The following is a 17,266-nucleotide window of genomic DNA, read 5'->3' as shown; positions in this document are numbered from 1 at the left end:
CCACCGGAGGTGGTACCTACTTAATTGTTAGTTTTAAGGTGTACGTTTCATAACTCAGAATAGTTTCTCAGTAACAGCTAATTGTTTTTCTTCAGCTCTCCAAGCTCATGGTTTTACTATCAGAGGAAACTTTTGTTTTCTGTTTTTACTTTACTCATGAGTCACAGTGTCCATGTTGAGATTCCTGTGGTTTTATCTACTTGACTTTTCTAGGCTTAAGATCATAAGTCCTATAGGATATCAGACAGGGATTGGTGCACCCGCTAGCAGTGATCAGGTGCGACCCTGGTGGTTTCATCATGGTCCTCGTTTAATTAAATGTTTATTTCGTGTGTGTTTAAGTGCAAAGCTACATAACGAGATATCTGCACTGTGCCCACTAGAGTTTTAGCGTATAAACCCCCACGTTTATCGTTGAACCATAGTGGAACTTTAAATAATGAACTTGCGTTTAAGGTTTGACATTACAATAAGATTTTTCGGTGATTAATTCCTTGTTATAAATGACTTACAATTTCACATTTAGTCCTGTTGTTTAATTTATAAGCTATAGAGTATATTTATTTTAACTTTTGTTATTAGTTTTTTTCACTATCATTTTAGACGGTTTGTTTTGAATTTTCGAGCAAAGCTACTCGAGGGTTATCTGCGCTAGCCGTCCTTAATTTATTAGTGTAAGACTAGAGGGAAGGCAGCTAGTCATTACCACCCGCAAACTCTTTTACCAATAAATAGTGGGATTGACCATAACATTATAATGCCCCGACGACTGAACTGGCGAGCATGTTTGGTGTGATGGGGATTCGAACCCGCGACCCTAAGATTACGAGTCGAGTGCCTAAATCCACCTGGCCAGGCCGGGCCCTGAGAAGTAGCTACAATTTATATTTAAACTGTATGACAACATTCTTGTCTTACTATTCATAATGATTAACTCTCATCAACGGTGAAAATTTATTTACAAGTTATCAACGATATGACCAAATGTTTACATTTCACCGTGGGATTGTGTATATATATATAAACAAAAAACTAAACAAAAGAATCATTTGAATCAAGACAGATTATTTTTATTAAAAAACAAAAGTTACATGACATTAAGTCACAAGTTGTAAAACTAACAATTTGTATTACAATATATATGTATACCTCTGTGAGAAATGAAAATTTGAGTCACATTTCTATGAACTCGACATCTTATAATTTTCATCAAACTGTCTTTGGTAATAAATTGATACACAAACATCCATTAACAGATAGCGGTAATTCTAAACTTATATCATGCACAGCAATTCCGCAAAACATACCAAAAATAGTTTATTATAACCTGATTACTTATTTAATAAGATACCGCAACACAACTAACCATATGACTACAATATGACTAATACAATAATCCACATCATTAACCACAACAGTAGTTCATAATAAGGATCGCAAGGGAAGGCACATAAACGTAATAGAAGTTCGGGGAAGAAGCACCCAAGGCAGTAAATATTAGTTAAAACAACACGTTAAAACCTTTACTATTGAGTGCTGAGGCTGTATACATAACACACACACATGCGTATTAGACTTACAAGGAAAAGAAAATCTACTGAATCTGGCCCATTTGTAATTAATATTCTTCCCTTGCCAGCCTACAACAAAAGTGCGTTGGTTTTTTGCACCCAAACATTTTGCAGAATACTAAATAAGGTACTGCAAAGGCTGTAGAAGTATTGAAAAGTCAATTTTTTATATTATATTTACACAAGATAAAAAAATCATAATTCTAGTGTAAATGATGTTACCATTACACCTTGAAGTTAGCTTTTTTACAAATGTCCAGTGTTCCTTTAAAAGTTTTAAGTACAGGGTGATACAGGAATTACCAGCCAACAATATATGAGCATTAGATGACTAACACGTAGAAATTCAATGCTTTGTGCATAAAACATTTGATGTTTTTAGACAGCCAGCCTTTATATTATGTACAAAGTGAAGGCTAAAAAATCTATATACATAATGTTAAATTTTATTATACACATTCATAGAATAATTACCTTAAAAAACACTAAGGTCTCTTTATGGTGATGTTTTATACATGTTTAGTGGGGGTTGTGTCTTAGCCTATGCATATACTTGCCTATTGCTATGCATTATATATAGATAATTTAGTTACAATGAAATTATAAGCACTCCCTACACTCTCAAACATATCTCCAACTGCAGCTTACATTATACATCTCAAACTAATGTGATCAAATAGTCAATAGCTACAGTAAATCATCATGAACCATATCAGCTGGCTACTACCTATGTTTATCATCATTAGAATGTATAAAGTTACTACCATATCAAATAATTCTTTGCTTACAGTTGAACATAACAAATTTGGAAGACAAAACCTCTAAATAGACTGTAAAAAAATGTAATGAAACAAGGTTGTAGACATCACTTACTCAAGCCATAAATTCTTATTTTGACTCTACCAAATGTAATTATAGGTAACAGCATGGAGCCAATATAGGGGTTTTCAATTGGAGTATCTCCAGCTTTATTTCCTTAGTTTTCTTTTTATACTCCCTATACGTATACTTTTAAATTCCAGATTTGTTATATTTACATTGTAATGACATCACATTTTACACAACAAACTGTATATGACATATCTACTTGGAGTACATAAAATGAAACTTGGTAAATCAATAATAGTGTCCCAGTAAAAATACATTTAACTTTTTAATATTTGTAACTGAGCAAGATATTACAGACACACAATTTTAACAAACTCAGTACATTATAAACAGTACATTAATGTTTTTCTGTTATTTAGATCTATGTTAAATCAATAATTCTGTGAATTTATTATAGTAGTGAATTGGGAAAAAAAAATTATGAAATCTAAATTTTTAGAGTAAACATAATATAAATGCTTACAATTTATTAATAAAACAGAACTTCTAACCAATTAAACTAGAATAAGTAGTTACATACACATCTGTATGGAATACATACATGAATATATTAAAATTTTGGGAAAGCTACAGTTTCTTAAATAACACTGGACAACAGAAATTTGCTAGTGGGGAAAACTCATGTGATTCTGGGAAATTTGGTGGTGCTGGTTCCAATAATGTAGCCAGAATTTGTTTATTTCCTCTAGAGTTTTAGTTTTGTAACATCTCAATATTTTATTAACACTATGTTAAATAATATGCAATTAACTCACAACAGATTTGTGCTGTGAAATTAAGTTTACTTGGACAGTTTAATGGGTAAAGGGCATATATTTTTGATAACTTCAAACACTGACAGTGCTGTATTGGTGTAAAAATTGAAATATATTCTTCATATATGCTCTTTGTTCTCAATATATTTGTAGTGAATTGCACCACTTCTGCTTCATTTCTATGCTCACTTGCTGTGCCTGGGAATCTTAGAATCCTCACATACTCAGTTTGCTAAAATATTAAAGAAGTTCCTTGACTTCGTATAAGAGTGGTGGAGTCAGATGCTTTTTTCTCATTTGGTCACTTTTTAGAGTCAAAACAAATTCTGATCCTCTTCCTTCCATCATATCCACAATATAATTAAATTCTGCAAAACTTTGTTTTTAAAATATTTTAAACTCTAGTTCTGTAAACATAAATTATTTTATATATTTTTTAGAAAATAATTTGAAATGCTGGCTCTCACCAGTTCAATTAAAGTGCAAAAATCACCCAAACAGTTTTTACTAAATTTGTGGAAAATATATTACAGTTTCAGGAAAGAAAAACATCATCCATTAAATAAAGGTAGTTTACTGTCACTATTTTGAGTGTAAAACTGGTGACCAAGAGAAACATGTGGCTCCACATGTGTTTTGTACAGTTTTAACATCTGGCTTGACACAATGGCCCAATAAGAAGAGAGAGCAAGTATGCCATCCACAGTTCCAACAATATGATATGAGCCCAAGGATAATCTAACTCATTGTGATTTTTGTATGAATAATGTTTCTGGATGTTCAGACAAAACTAAACAGTACATTAAATATCCAGATATTGCATCAGCAATGTACCTCATGGCTATGGGTCTTCCAGTATCACATTAATTAGCAAATCAAAAAACAGAACAGTCATCTTGCAAAGAAAACAATGCTTCAATTTCATCAAGTAATTCTATTCCTGCGACACCTAAACATAAACTGCCATATATTTGTTCACAGAAGAGCTAAGTGATCTGATTTGTGACTTGTCTCTATCAAAGCACAATGGGAGACTTCTGTTGTAGCTCAAAAACTAAAGGTAGTTTTTAATGTGATTTTTAGAATCTGCATCATCACATTACTCAAAAACAGGTTTTCCAATAGCATAGAGATTTATTTTGTTGCTTAATGTAATTACAGAATTACTAGTTATGTACACTGACCTTTTACTTGTTTTCAGTGTTTAGTGTATTTATTAACCAGTTAAAAATACAAATATGATAAAATGTTTTTAAATTTCACTATCTCTAATTCAATAATGAGGGTACATGCTTTAAAAAGTAACTTTTATTTTTGAAAAATTTAAATGCTCAATTTTGAAATATATTGAATTCAGAAGTTATTATAATCAAGTTATAACAAAAATGTTTTAAGTGAAATATACATTTTGAATTTTATTCAAGGTAGTATCAAGTATGTTCATTAATCAAAAAATAAGAAAAACAATTTTTAAAATCAAATGTATCAGATATCTTCTTGTTTATATATGAGAAAAAATATGCTTTAATATCACATAAAAATAGTTAATTGATAAACTTCTCATTATTAATTTTATCTAATAAATCATAATATATTAATTTTATATACTTATAAAAAATCTAAATCAACTCATTAAATGTTTGAAATTATTCTTTCATGAAGTCAAAGAAAATTACATGAAGTTTTCCAGTTTTAAACATTTAGTAAACACCTTTTCTTCTCCATGAAACATGGAAAAGTTTGCCTAGAGTGTAAAACTCGATAGCCATCAAAAGTTTACACTTAACACCTGTTCTGCTAACCTGATCCATATATCAACACTACCATAGCCATAGCTATGCTGAGCCATGATGGTTCAACTAAAAAAGAATCATATACCATTTTAATTTCTGTGAGATAATGTTCCAGATTAACTTTTACTTCTTAAACAAGTACACTTGGAACCTTTTATTTCTGGTGCTTTATTTACCTGCCTTGGTGTGATCTCACACATATTTCAACATAGTTAACATCACAGTAAAACTGATGACAACTCAGAGTGATCATTTAAAAGTTAAAACTTTATACCTGAAAGATATGTACATATAATAATAATAGGAACATGATAATGTACAGATAATGATACCAAAGATATAACCTGAAGACAGTTTTTTAAGATTCACCAAAACAACAACAGAGTTTGCAAATTATGATTAAAACAGCTACTTTTTATTTTACTTTTAGCACAACATTGTATATTTTGTTCACTTCTAGTGAATTACCACGTACAAGAATACAGATCCAAATTCAAAATGAATAATCTAAAATGTATTAAAAACACCACTAGACAAAGCTGTATGTCAAGTTTTAAATTTATTCTTTTATTCAAATTAAAATTAATTATTAAATTACATTTGATGTTCAAAAACAAACTACTTTAATTACATAAATACTTCTGTATGCAAATATTTTTATGGGGTCTCAACTACCAATCAGAGTGTTTTATCTAATTTTTCAATTTAGTTCATAAATAACATTTTGATTTCAACCCTGTTCAAGGGAGCACAGAATTAAGTAATGACTTACATTGTATCACTGAACATATTTTTTTTATTGCCCATGGTACATTCTGTGACAGATTAAAAGAATCTGATGTGATTTATAGAATGGTAGGTTTAACACTAGTCGACAATCACATTTTGTGCAGTAAATTTTGCAGTCAGTCTTGTAACAATTGGACAACATATGCCGTACCTTTACTCAGTAAATCTTGCTTCATGTGGTGACAGGTTTTCTATTGAATGTTGAATAAGCTAACAAAATGATTTTGAGGTGCCTGTAAGTATTAACAATAGAATTACAATAATATAAAACACTTAAGTAAAAGCTTCACATATAATGAGAAGATTTAGGACTTTATTACTAATGCACGTCAAACAAGTTACCCATGGCATTACATAACACTCAATCAGTACAAAAAATTTATTTTTTAAGTGATCAGTTTTCTTAAAGTTATTATGTATAAATACTTTTTCAGTTTATACATCTTGTAAATAATTGCCATTTAAGAAAGTGCTACTAAAAATCTGACTAATTATCTATTTAGGGTCACAAGAGAAAAGCCTACATAAAATGTTGGTAATCATTTTAACATTAATAAAAACTACAAACAATGTAAAACAAAACAAACCCCACTGCAGAGTGGAGCATCCTGAGCAGTGAACTACATTAATATGCCAACAAGCATAGAAAATAAGATACCAGTTTGAAATTGGTTTCATGAAAGTTAAAATTTCCCTACAATGAATATATATTTCTGATAGGAACTTTCGTCTTCTCACAAGATTAGCTATCCTAATTTAGTGCTGCCCTCTGTATGCAAACTTCTTTTCATGTATGCCAAGAGTCTTCTGCACTACTCCCCCTTTGCTAGAATAAAAAATAATACCAATGTTTCTCATGTAAATCATCAGGCATCACAATTCTGCCAGTAGAAGCATAGTACACTTATGTGGTGCACGTAATTCTCTCTATACACCTCTATTGGACTATTGCTTGGTAAGAGCACAGGGGAGAAACCTCTGGATAAAGAGGGTTGCCACAGGAACCATGGAAAAAAGCCATGCAAACAGTATAACAATGAAGGACATGCAGAGGACATAGTCTCTCTGGGTCCTGCACAGAGGTGAGAAATAGCAAAAAGGAGGAGTTATCGTCATGAATCACCAAAACTTTAGGGAGAAAGGAATGATTTGGATAAAAGAGACGATAGATAGGGTGAAAAAGCGTTTATGTAACATTGATGGCAACCAAGTCAGACTGCCAACGTCCACAGGCTAAAAAGAGAAGGAAATACATCTTTAGGGACAAGTGAAACAAAGAACACAAAGAAATAGGTTTGAATGGAATGTCACATCAACATCCTAATCCAGAAGAGCAGATTGTCTAAGAGGTCGAATAATCTGGAAGGAACGGATTAACATGGTAAAGAAAGGTGAAAGAAAATGCTCTTGTAATGGGAAAGATGGAAGGTATGTGATAAGATTGCCTGATAATCTGAAATTGAGGAGATTGAAGACCCCTGGTTGAAAAGCCATGTTAGAAACTCAGAGATACCAGGAACAACAGGACAAGTAGAAGGAAATCCCTGTGCCAGGGGCTATGTGTGAACCACCTTCCATTTATATGTCCTTGGAGGAAGGATGGATGGATCAAGCCATATGAAGAGCTATATGATGGAAGAAACTAAATCTCCATGCCAAGGACCAGACAAAAGACAGGAGTAAAGATGGAGGATGTGAAATACAAGATGCAGAGTTAGTGACTGAGGTTGACAAAGGAGGATGGGTAACAAGGGAAGTGGTACAGGAGGGAGTAATTAGAGTCAGAGGAAATGAGGAAACCATGATTGAGCCAACCAGTAGAGAGCGATCAGGATGGCCTAGCATGAGTGGCACAGGTAAGGGAAACTACCTGATGAAGCAGCTGGATAGGAAGGTAAATACAGAGGAATTTCTATGACCAGTACTGGTTGAAGGCATCTATAGCTGAAGCTTGAGGATGAGAAAAACCCCACATATTGCAAAGCCACCTGAAAATGAGAAAATGAAGGGACCACTCTGTCAAATAAATTGTGTAGGGATAGAATAGATGATCCACCATGAGATTGAAAGCACTCAGGACATGATACACAATCATATGAATGTGCTGTATGTTGGTCCAATGTATGAAAACGGAGGGATCTTGATGTGATGCTGTCTTGGTGATTGATATTAGTCACCACCATTTAACTATCAGAACAGAATATCACCAGACAATGCCTAGCAATGGGAAGAAAGTGATCAAAAGCTTGGCAAGCAGACAGCAGCTCTAGGACATTGATATGTAAGGACTGTTCATCCACAAACCAAAGATCTGAAGCTTCCTGTTGGTTGACCCATGCACCCCAGCCCTAAAGAGATGCATTTATAAGCAGATGTTACTCCAGATGAATAGGAAGAAGTGGGACACCCATCGACATGTGGATCTCGTCCAACCACCAAAGGAGATTATCTACAAAGAAAGGAGGAATGGTAATGTGAGTATCCAAGGGATTCTGAGCTAGGTTCCATTGACTATGCAAGTCCAATGAAGGAACATTACATGTGTACCTGGCTGAAGGGGATGAGAGGTGTCATGGAAAACTACATTCCTAATAGTGACAGAACCTTGTTCGTAAAAGTGAAAGAGCAGATAGCATGGTAAACTGATAATTTCATAGAACAAAGTTGGAGAGGAGAAGGTTGGACCTAACTGAGGAAAATGTTGAAAAAGACACATAAATGTAAAAGTTATTAGGTAGTAATTTCCCAATTTGATCAACCATCTCACCTGAGAAGCTTTGAGAAGGAGATGTAAATGTGTTTGGGCAACTTTTGTTTGAAATGGGTCAGAAGCAGTTTCTTACCCATCTAAAAATGGAATGCAGGCCTAAGGTACAAAGATTAAGAGCAAAAGCTCTCACAAGCTGACAAAAAGATAAGGAGCAGAAGCTAGGATGAGACTGTACCAAGATGGGAATATGCAGATAGGCATTGGAGATGTCCATCTTGCTCACTCACAGACCCAGAGAAAATGCTCATTGAGTGAGGTAGAACTTCATGATGAAACATAGGAGGTGAACATAACAATTGGGACAGATCGATTACAGTCCTCCAATTCCTAGTCCTCATAGGATCTACAAACAGATGAGAGTCCCAAGAGAATGGTGTGGAACAGGTTTCATATTTTGATGGGTAAGGAGATCCTGTACTGCCTTTGAGACATGTTGGAAAGTTATAGGATCTTGAAAATAAGGGAAGAAAACAGGTATCTGTGACAAGGGAGTTGGGCCAAGAAATTGAATTTTAAGTCCCTTTGACAAAATCTGAAGAACTCAAATGCTGATGATGAAAGGATGCCACTGAGGAACAAATATCATAAGTCAAATTCCCACGAGACACAAATATGCAAGGTAATCATCAGAACTATTGGCACCTTGAGAAAGAGGAATAGGTAAGGACAGGAAACTGGAATTGATAACATACTTGGCTCTGACTGAAGTAAATGGACAATCAGATGTGAAAGAGAAGACAGCTGTTTTGCAGATGCCATCTGAGACCGAGACTCCAAGTACTCTGGGACCACATAAAAGAGGAATCATCTAAAAAATGGAGTCATATGCAGATTCTGGATTATCCTGGAGTGTGATTTCTGTGAAAAGCCTCAGACAGGAGATGGATAGTGGAAAGGTACAGCAAAAACAGTCAAGAAGATTAGACAGAAGTGGGAACACTGGGCACAGGTGAGACTAAAGGGGATTTAGGATTTGCTCCTAAATAGGTAAAACCAAACCTAACAGCTGTTAGTGAAGATATGGATGGTGTGTCCTATGATATGTGAGGGCATACTGATCAGAAGCTTGCAGTGGATAATGTTTGCTACCACCATCCCTAACTGAGGCAATAAACTTGTATGTAAAGGGAATGGGGGAAGACAAATAAGTTTGGGAAATATAGTCATTTGATAATGAAGGATGGGGTCATAAGATATAGGGAGCAAGAGACAGAACATCACATACCTAAGAAATAAAATTCAAAGAAACTGTGGAAAGCTTTAACAGAATCCTGAGGAAGGGCAGAGGAAGACATGGCAAATTCAATAGGTGGAAACAGGCAATCAGAGTCCTAATGAGCCTGCCTACATTCCCCATGTTCAGGAGGAAGTGGGGGAGTTCTGGACATAAAGCTTGACCCACATAATATTCAATATCCCTCTAAATAAAAGCCAGCAAAGCTCCAGATGGGTCACCAACACCTGAAACCTGTGGTTAAGTGCATATCGAATGTGAGACACCCAAAGTGGTGACATGAACTTTAGAATTCATGTCAAGAGAAGCCTTTGAAATAAAGTAAAATGTTATTAGAATAAATGTAAGTGCACTTGACTGTTAACAGAATTCTTGAAAATATTAAATTGAAACCACTTCAATAATTAATACAATTTAAAGTACTAATCAAGATAAAGAAAGATGTTCAAATGCATCAAGTGAGTATACTATGCATCTATTGGTTGAGGTAATGTGTGATGATTTATACGAGACATGTTGAAATCATTTGATTCCAATAAGGGGGTGAAGGAGGTTTGTGGAATGCATAATAAAAAGTTTGCATATAGACAGCAACACCAAATGAAACAGCTAATCTTGTGAGAAGAGGGAAGTACCTTATTGGAAAATGGTTATTACTTGTACTAAAAATGGTTTGACCACTTGAGGTTATTAAAACACTATTATGCAAATAACTAAAGACTATTAAAGTTAAAAGTGCACTGTTTGTTGAATACTCAATAATTAATTTTTCACATCTAATTAAATGTGCAGCTGCCTAAATATTTACACAAATACAAAAAACGAAAAAGATAGTTGCCTTCTAATTGTACTGTAAACAACTTTGTTCATGTTTCTGGAATGACAACAGTGATTCAGTTAAGGATCCTTCTGTTAGTAAAGGACTACTGACTTCCACTTCCCTTTTAATTACAGAATAGGGTGACGTATTTGGCACTGATTTCATTTGCAAAACCTTTAGAGGTACAGATGATCTTTCACTATGGGAATCACAAGGAGCAGAAGTTACTTGTAGTAAAGTGAAGTGGTCCTCTGTCAAGCTGTCCTGAGTAATATCAAAATCTTTTTCACTTGTCAGGGTCCTGTGGAGGTCGTCTTGTCTTCCACATGTAATGGAACTCAGTTCGGAACCTAACAGTGTTAAATCTGGTTCTTCTATAATACCTTTTTCCTGAAAACAACAACAAAAAGCAAACAAACTGTGTGTATATTCTTAAGTGATTACAACAAAATACAAATTATTTTAATGAGTTAACTTATGGTTCTGAAAACTATCTAATTTAATCATTCTAGTAAATGTAGTTTAACTATCTAGTTAAACTAAATTGACTATAATGATTAAATTATTCAAACAAATTCTTTATTACTCTTATGTTCAATAGTTGATATTGTTTAAGCTTAGAACCATGCAGTATAAATACACATTAAAAACAACCTAACAGTACGTGAAACAGTATCTTAGCTGGAAGAACTATTTTATTTATAATTTTACCACACCTTTAAGGTTACAGTATAGTAATTCTATCACTATTTGCATTATTACAGAATGCAACATAAATTTTTATACTAGTTATAATGGTAAGGCTGGCAAGGAGAGGTAGTTAGTGTTTTATTCTCAATATGCAGCTTGTAGATTCAAATCTCCATTAATAAACATGCTTTCTCTTTCAGTAGTGGGGGTGTTATAAGGTGAAGGTCTATCCTGTTTTTTGTTGGCAAACGAGTATCCCAAGATTTGGCAGTCTTCCTTCTACTCTGTCATTGTTAAATCAGAGATTACTACCTGGACAGGAGATGGGCATCACCAGGTAAATCTGCTCAAGAAGCACAAGTGATGCATTAGCATCTGAGGTGTCACAAAAATTATATTCGATCTTTGAACTCAAGAAAAAAGTTATAACCATACAATTACACGATTTCATATGTGTAACTGTATGGTTATAGTAAACGACTCCATAAACATTCTGCAATTTTTCTGGATCAAAACTACAATTGTATGCAAGGTAACATACTAACCTCTGAAAAGTTGAAGTACATGTGTTTGGAATTTCAAATACAAATGTTTTGATTTGCAGTACTCAATTATAGGAATTTTCTGTAGTAGCTCTACCCATGAAATGTTTTTTAGAAACCATATTTTTTATAATAATAATAATATAATAAGCACATAAAACTAACTAATATTAGCTTTGACAGTGCAAATAACTATAGAAGTATCCAATGACAGTTTTCAAAGGGTTGTTATTATATTGCTTGTAACAGATCCCCATATAAAAATAATTTTTTTGTGTTTACAGTTACTCTTAACCCCTTGACAGACAGGCAGCTTGTATTCCCAGGAACCATAGAAAAACTGGGAAATTTGATAAAATATCTAAAAGTATTTGATTTATATTTAATTGGAGAATGACCCCAAAAACAATTACTGAACTCAGTGTGAAAAACTTATGAAACTATGTTCATATGGCCACTGAAAAGAAAGACAGCATACTTAGTATGGTAAAGCAAGGGGTTAATATACTCGTATCTGACATCACTAACCATTAGGAGGACAATGTAAAAATATTAATTTTAATTTAACAGGAACTTAATTTTTCTGGCATATAAAATCCAGTGCTTGGATACAAAATGTATGATATTAAAAAAAAAGGATGGGGAAAATAAGAGTAACAAAAATGTTAACAAAAGCCTATTTCTAAAGAGTTGGTTCTAAAAAGAAGTCATCCTTTATAACAAATTATTGTGGTGCCTGTAGGAGTAACTTCCTTGACCATCTTAATTCTTTTCGTAGCACTACGACTGTAAGCAATTTGAATTAAATGCTGAACAACATTTACAAACCAAACATTACCTGAATTGTATCTGAAACAACTCTATCATTTCTTTCTTTGAATTTTAAATTCACTGGAATTATCTTCAGTATACATTTAAATTATTTACTTCTAAATTAACTACTTTTTAATTTTGGCAATGATCATTAATCACACTATGTAACAAAAGTTTGACTTTTTCTTGTTCCTGGGCAGAAAGTGTTATTCCCAATTGTTTGTGCCTGAAGTAAATGGAAAAGACCTATTTTTTTCTTCAAACTTTACTTTTGTGACCTGAGTAATGAAATTTTCAAATTTATCCACTTTCCAGAACATTCCAGGTAGATTCAGTGCTGAGTAGCTGATAGAGAATTTTCTCAAACTTTCCATAGTAATATATATACAGGGGCTCACCACTTCAGTTTAGTTCTAGCTGCCAAAGTGAACACACAGACCTATCTGATTTTATCAGAGATAGCATCAATAAGCTGCAAGCATTCTCCAGACACATTCTGCTATGTATGTGGCTAATTTATTAAGACAAGAGCAAAAAAGTACTCTGTGACAGCATCTGCCAAAACGTGTGAAGCCTACAAAACATATTTCGGCATGCCTGTCGGGGATCAAGACAAACCCTGGGCACCTCATTTTACCTGCTAGCACAGCAAAAAAACTCTAGAAGGTAAGACAGAAAATATAAAATTTATATTATACAAATTTTAGTCTTTTTAAAATTTAAATATCTTTTAATTAATTATTTTTTAATTTCTAACAGTATAGAAAAAATATTACATATAAAATATTTTGCATGAACCTCTTACACACATTAATTGTGGATGAAATAAATTTATCATTCATAATAACAATTTTATTTTGCTCTTTTGTAGGATGGTACAGAGGGGAAAACAGAGCCATGAAGTTTGCTATTCCACTAGTGGACCTCCAGAACATGTTATTCCCACCATTGCACATAAAATTGGGTCTTATGAAACAGTTTGTCACAGCTCTTGATAAGGAGTCTGCAGCCTTCAAGTACCTTTGAGACTTCTTCCCTTAGCTATCCAAGCTGGTGTCTTCCTTGGAACACAAATAAAGAAGATCCTGGAGTGCACAGAATTCCTCAAGCTCAGTAGGAAGGAAAAAAAAGTTGAGGGTAGCTTTGTTGCAGTGGTTCAGGGCTTCTTGGGCAATCACAAGGCCAAAAATTATGTGGAACTGGTTAAGGCTCTGGTGAAGAACTATGGCAAAATGGGCTTGACGCTCATCTTGATAAATTCAAGAACATGGAAGCATACACAGAGGAGCAAGGCAAGCACTTCTACAAAGATATACTAGACTTTGAATGCTGCTACCAAGGAGTGTAGAACAAAAACATGATGGGAGACTATATTTGGGGGCTGATACATGAAACTGATTTACATTATAGTCCCAAATCTCGAAAAACTACTCACTTCTAAACATTTTTGTATAACTTTAGTAATAAATACATGTAAATCTTGATTCATATGTTGTCTTATTCAAACCTTATGTAAATGAAAATGTGCAAATTTGCCTGTTTTTACATATAAAATAGGTTAATTTCTAAATTTCATTATCCAGGTCACGAAAGCAAAGTTTGAAGGAAATAATGGCCATTTTCTTTACTTTTACAACATAAGCAATTAAGAAATAACACGTACTATCCAGGAACAAAATTTATGTTACATAGTGTTATTAACTCAATAATATTATACCTTCAGCAAGTAATTTTGCTTTTTGGACTATGCAAATGTCACATTTAATAGAATTTTTATTTATTTCTTAAATTTTAAGAACAAAGGTACACAACGTGTGACATGTGCTATGCCTATCATGTGTACTGAAACTCAGGTTTTACAATTATAAACTTGCAGACTTATTATTAAGCCACTGATAGATCTAGTTACAGTTACACACATGGACACAGTGCAATAAACTTACACATTTATATTTAGTACATACATTATCACATACCTGATCTAACTCTGACAAATATTTGACTGGTGTCGACTGTGAAACGATTTTTTCAGCAATTGACATGTCTTTCTTTATCCACTCTGAGCTACTGAAAATATTATGTTATACATGAACACCACTGTCACACTGAAAAAATAACAGTTCACAACAATTATCTGAGGGCTCCAAATATACAAAATTTCAATAAAGATCTGACCTGTAGCTGTTCCTTGTAAGCTCAACTCTAATAATACTTTACAAACATTTAAAATGATTCTAAACCTATGTCATCTTACAACTAATCAACAGAAAATAACACTTTTCAACATCATGTTCCCACTCCAGCTTTCCATAGCATTTCTTTGCATTCTTCTAATAACAAGGCTAGAAATGTTCTTTTAATTTTTTCCTTGAAAAATACAAATGTGCTTTTAATACTTTTGAAGGAGACTTAATATATTACTCACCCAATACTACTGATGCTGTCAACAGGACTTGACACAGTTCTTCCAGATGTAGCCTGCTGTAAAAGCTCAGCCCATGTCTTGGCAGTGGTGACAGGGTATTTTGCCTCATTGTAAACAAGTCTTTCTGTCTGACCCTGTTGCTGTGGAGGTCTTATCTTTATACTTAAATGTGAGGTATCTGAAGTAACACACAAATGAGGTGTCAGAGGTCTAAAAACTGTTGAACTCTCTCCACCCCTGCTGCTACTAAATGACTCAGCCCATGTTATGGTAGTAGTGACAGGATATTTGACCTGGTTGTAAACAAGTTTTTCTTTCTGAACTTCTTGCTGTGGAGATCTCATCTTTATACTTGAATGTGAGGTATCAGAAGTGTTACATGCCTGAGGTGTCAGAGTTCTAAAAGCCATTGAATTTTCTCCACCCTTGCTGCTACTAAATGATTTACTGGATGTTAATGGATATTGGGAAGGGGAAGACACAAATGAGCTTAAATGTTCTTCTCTTTCACTTGGAGTGTGAGTAGTTAGGGTACAGGAGGTATCAGAAGTAACAAACACCCGAGGTGTCAGAGGTCTGAAAACAACTGAACTTTCTCCACCCCTATTGTTACTAAATGACTCAGCCCATGTTATACTAGTAGTGACAGGAAATTTTGCCTGGTTGTAAACAAGTTTTTCTTTCTGACCATCTTGCTGTGGGGATCTCACACTTATGCCTGAACATGAGGTATTAGAAGTGTTACACACCTGAGGTGTCAAAGGTGCAAAAAACCTGGAACTCTCTCCATATTTGCTGCTACTAAATGATTTACTGGATGTTAATGGATATTGGGAAGGGGAGGACACAAATGAGTTTAGATGTTCTTCACTTTCACCCAGAGTATGAGCACTTGGGCTACAAGAATCCATCTTATGACCTCTTGGTAAATTGTCAGGTGAAATAGTTAGTTTCAAGTCATCCAAACCTGTTCATTAAGAATGCAATTTTATTTTAATATCATTCACAGATTGAAAACCAAGATAGTGTTAAAAATTACAAGTGTATATAGTTACTAAACTGACACTTTGAATGCAAAGTCTTTAAATTTCTGAAGACTTCCAAACAGTCAGCTTTTAAATATATTCAAGAATTTACCTCTTCCAATAGCAGGATGAGATTATAACTTTCTAGTTTTATTCAAGTTTGTTCATTTTTGTTGTTGAATTAAAATACTACAGAATGCAGATAGGGAAACCAGATTTATGTCATTACAAACTCTAAGACTTGACATTAAGACACGGAAAGATGAAGGCTGGAGGGGGATATGTCAACCACATTGTATCTGCTATATCCTGCAATGGTTATGAGACCCTTTCCAAGTAGCAGAGTACTTAAAACTGGATGGGATATGAACCATGCAAGTAGAGTCTAGATCACATGTTTGTTTCTTATTTAATTTCATACCAAATCTACTTTCCCAGGGTGATAATTGTTGCCATTTTCAAGTTTCAATTCCTTAGCTATCAGCTGTTCTGAACTTAAACTCTGGGCAACTATGAATTAACTGGTTGCTTTCTATATAAAGAATAGACTGAAACTATTGTTTGAGATGTTAAAAAAAAAAGAAAAAAAAAAAAAAAAAAGAAAATTTTGTTTCTTAAATTATATTACACAAGTTACAAGTTTCAAATTTGAACCATGCCACAAACTTATATTTATTTTTACAACAATCAGTTAATTTGTATTTACAATAATCTGATTACTTTGTTCACATAATCACATTAAATTGTCTATTCAAAGTGACCCAGCAGCTCAAAACTTGTTGAAACCCTTAACAAGCAATAACTGTTGCAGCAAGAAATATTTAAAATTATGCTTACTGTAGCTAACAACAACTGCTTCCCTATAAGATTCAGACAATAAATATGTAATCTTACAAGAGAAGCAACTGCTCATTTTCCAGTATGTATTAGTAATTTTTGTAAATGTACCATAATACTCGTAGTAATTTCTGAAAAACATACTTCCAATACTAAGGACTGAGTACATTACACCAAAAATTGTTGAATAAGCAAATGAAGATATGAAAGAACAACATCTAATACAAAGTTGTAGAAGAATGTCAAGTATGAGAACTACATTTCAACATTTATATATGCAAAAACAGCTCGTTTGGGTCACAAAGAACCTTTGT

General features: G+C 33.6%; 1 protein-coding gene and 1 long non-coding RNA gene across 3 annotated transcripts in view; one reads left to right on the top strand and one right to left on the bottom strand.

Annotated features, from left to right (window-relative positions):
* Positions 1–14,090, top strand: part of LOC143237186 (uncharacterized) — a 49,365-nt gene extending 35,275 nt beyond the window's left edge. The window contains exons 3-5 of the long non-coding RNA XR_013019910.1: positions 11,511–11,647; positions 12,981–13,331; positions 13,537–14,090. This is a non-coding gene — a long non-coding RNA (uncharacterized LOC143237186). The remainder of the gene's footprint in view (positions 1–11,510; positions 11,648–12,980; positions 13,332–13,536) is intronic.
* Positions 10,639–17,266, bottom strand: part of LOC143237185 (uncharacterized) — a 40,361-nt gene continuing 33,733 nt past the window's right edge. For both annotated transcript variants that reach the window (XM_076476164.1, XM_076476165.1), the window contains exons 15-17: positions 15,091–16,057; positions 14,642–14,732; positions 10,639–11,010 (exon numbers count right to left, since the gene is read on the bottom strand). The gene's annotated coding sequence lies outside the window, so the exon portion shown is untranslated. The remainder of the gene's footprint in view (positions 11,011–14,641; positions 14,733–15,090; positions 16,058–17,266) is intronic.

This window comes from Tachypleus tridentatus, chromosome 13 (assembly GCF_004210375.1).
Source record: "Tachypleus tridentatus isolate NWPU-2018 chromosome 13, ASM421037v1, whole genome shotgun sequence".
In the NCBI taxonomy this organism is placed as follows: Eukaryota; Metazoa; Arthropoda; class Merostomata; order Xiphosura; family Limulidae; genus Tachypleus; species Tachypleus tridentatus.
The sequence above is the reverse complement of the archived record's forward strand: the minus strand, read 5'-3'. Positions and strand labels throughout refer to the sequence as shown.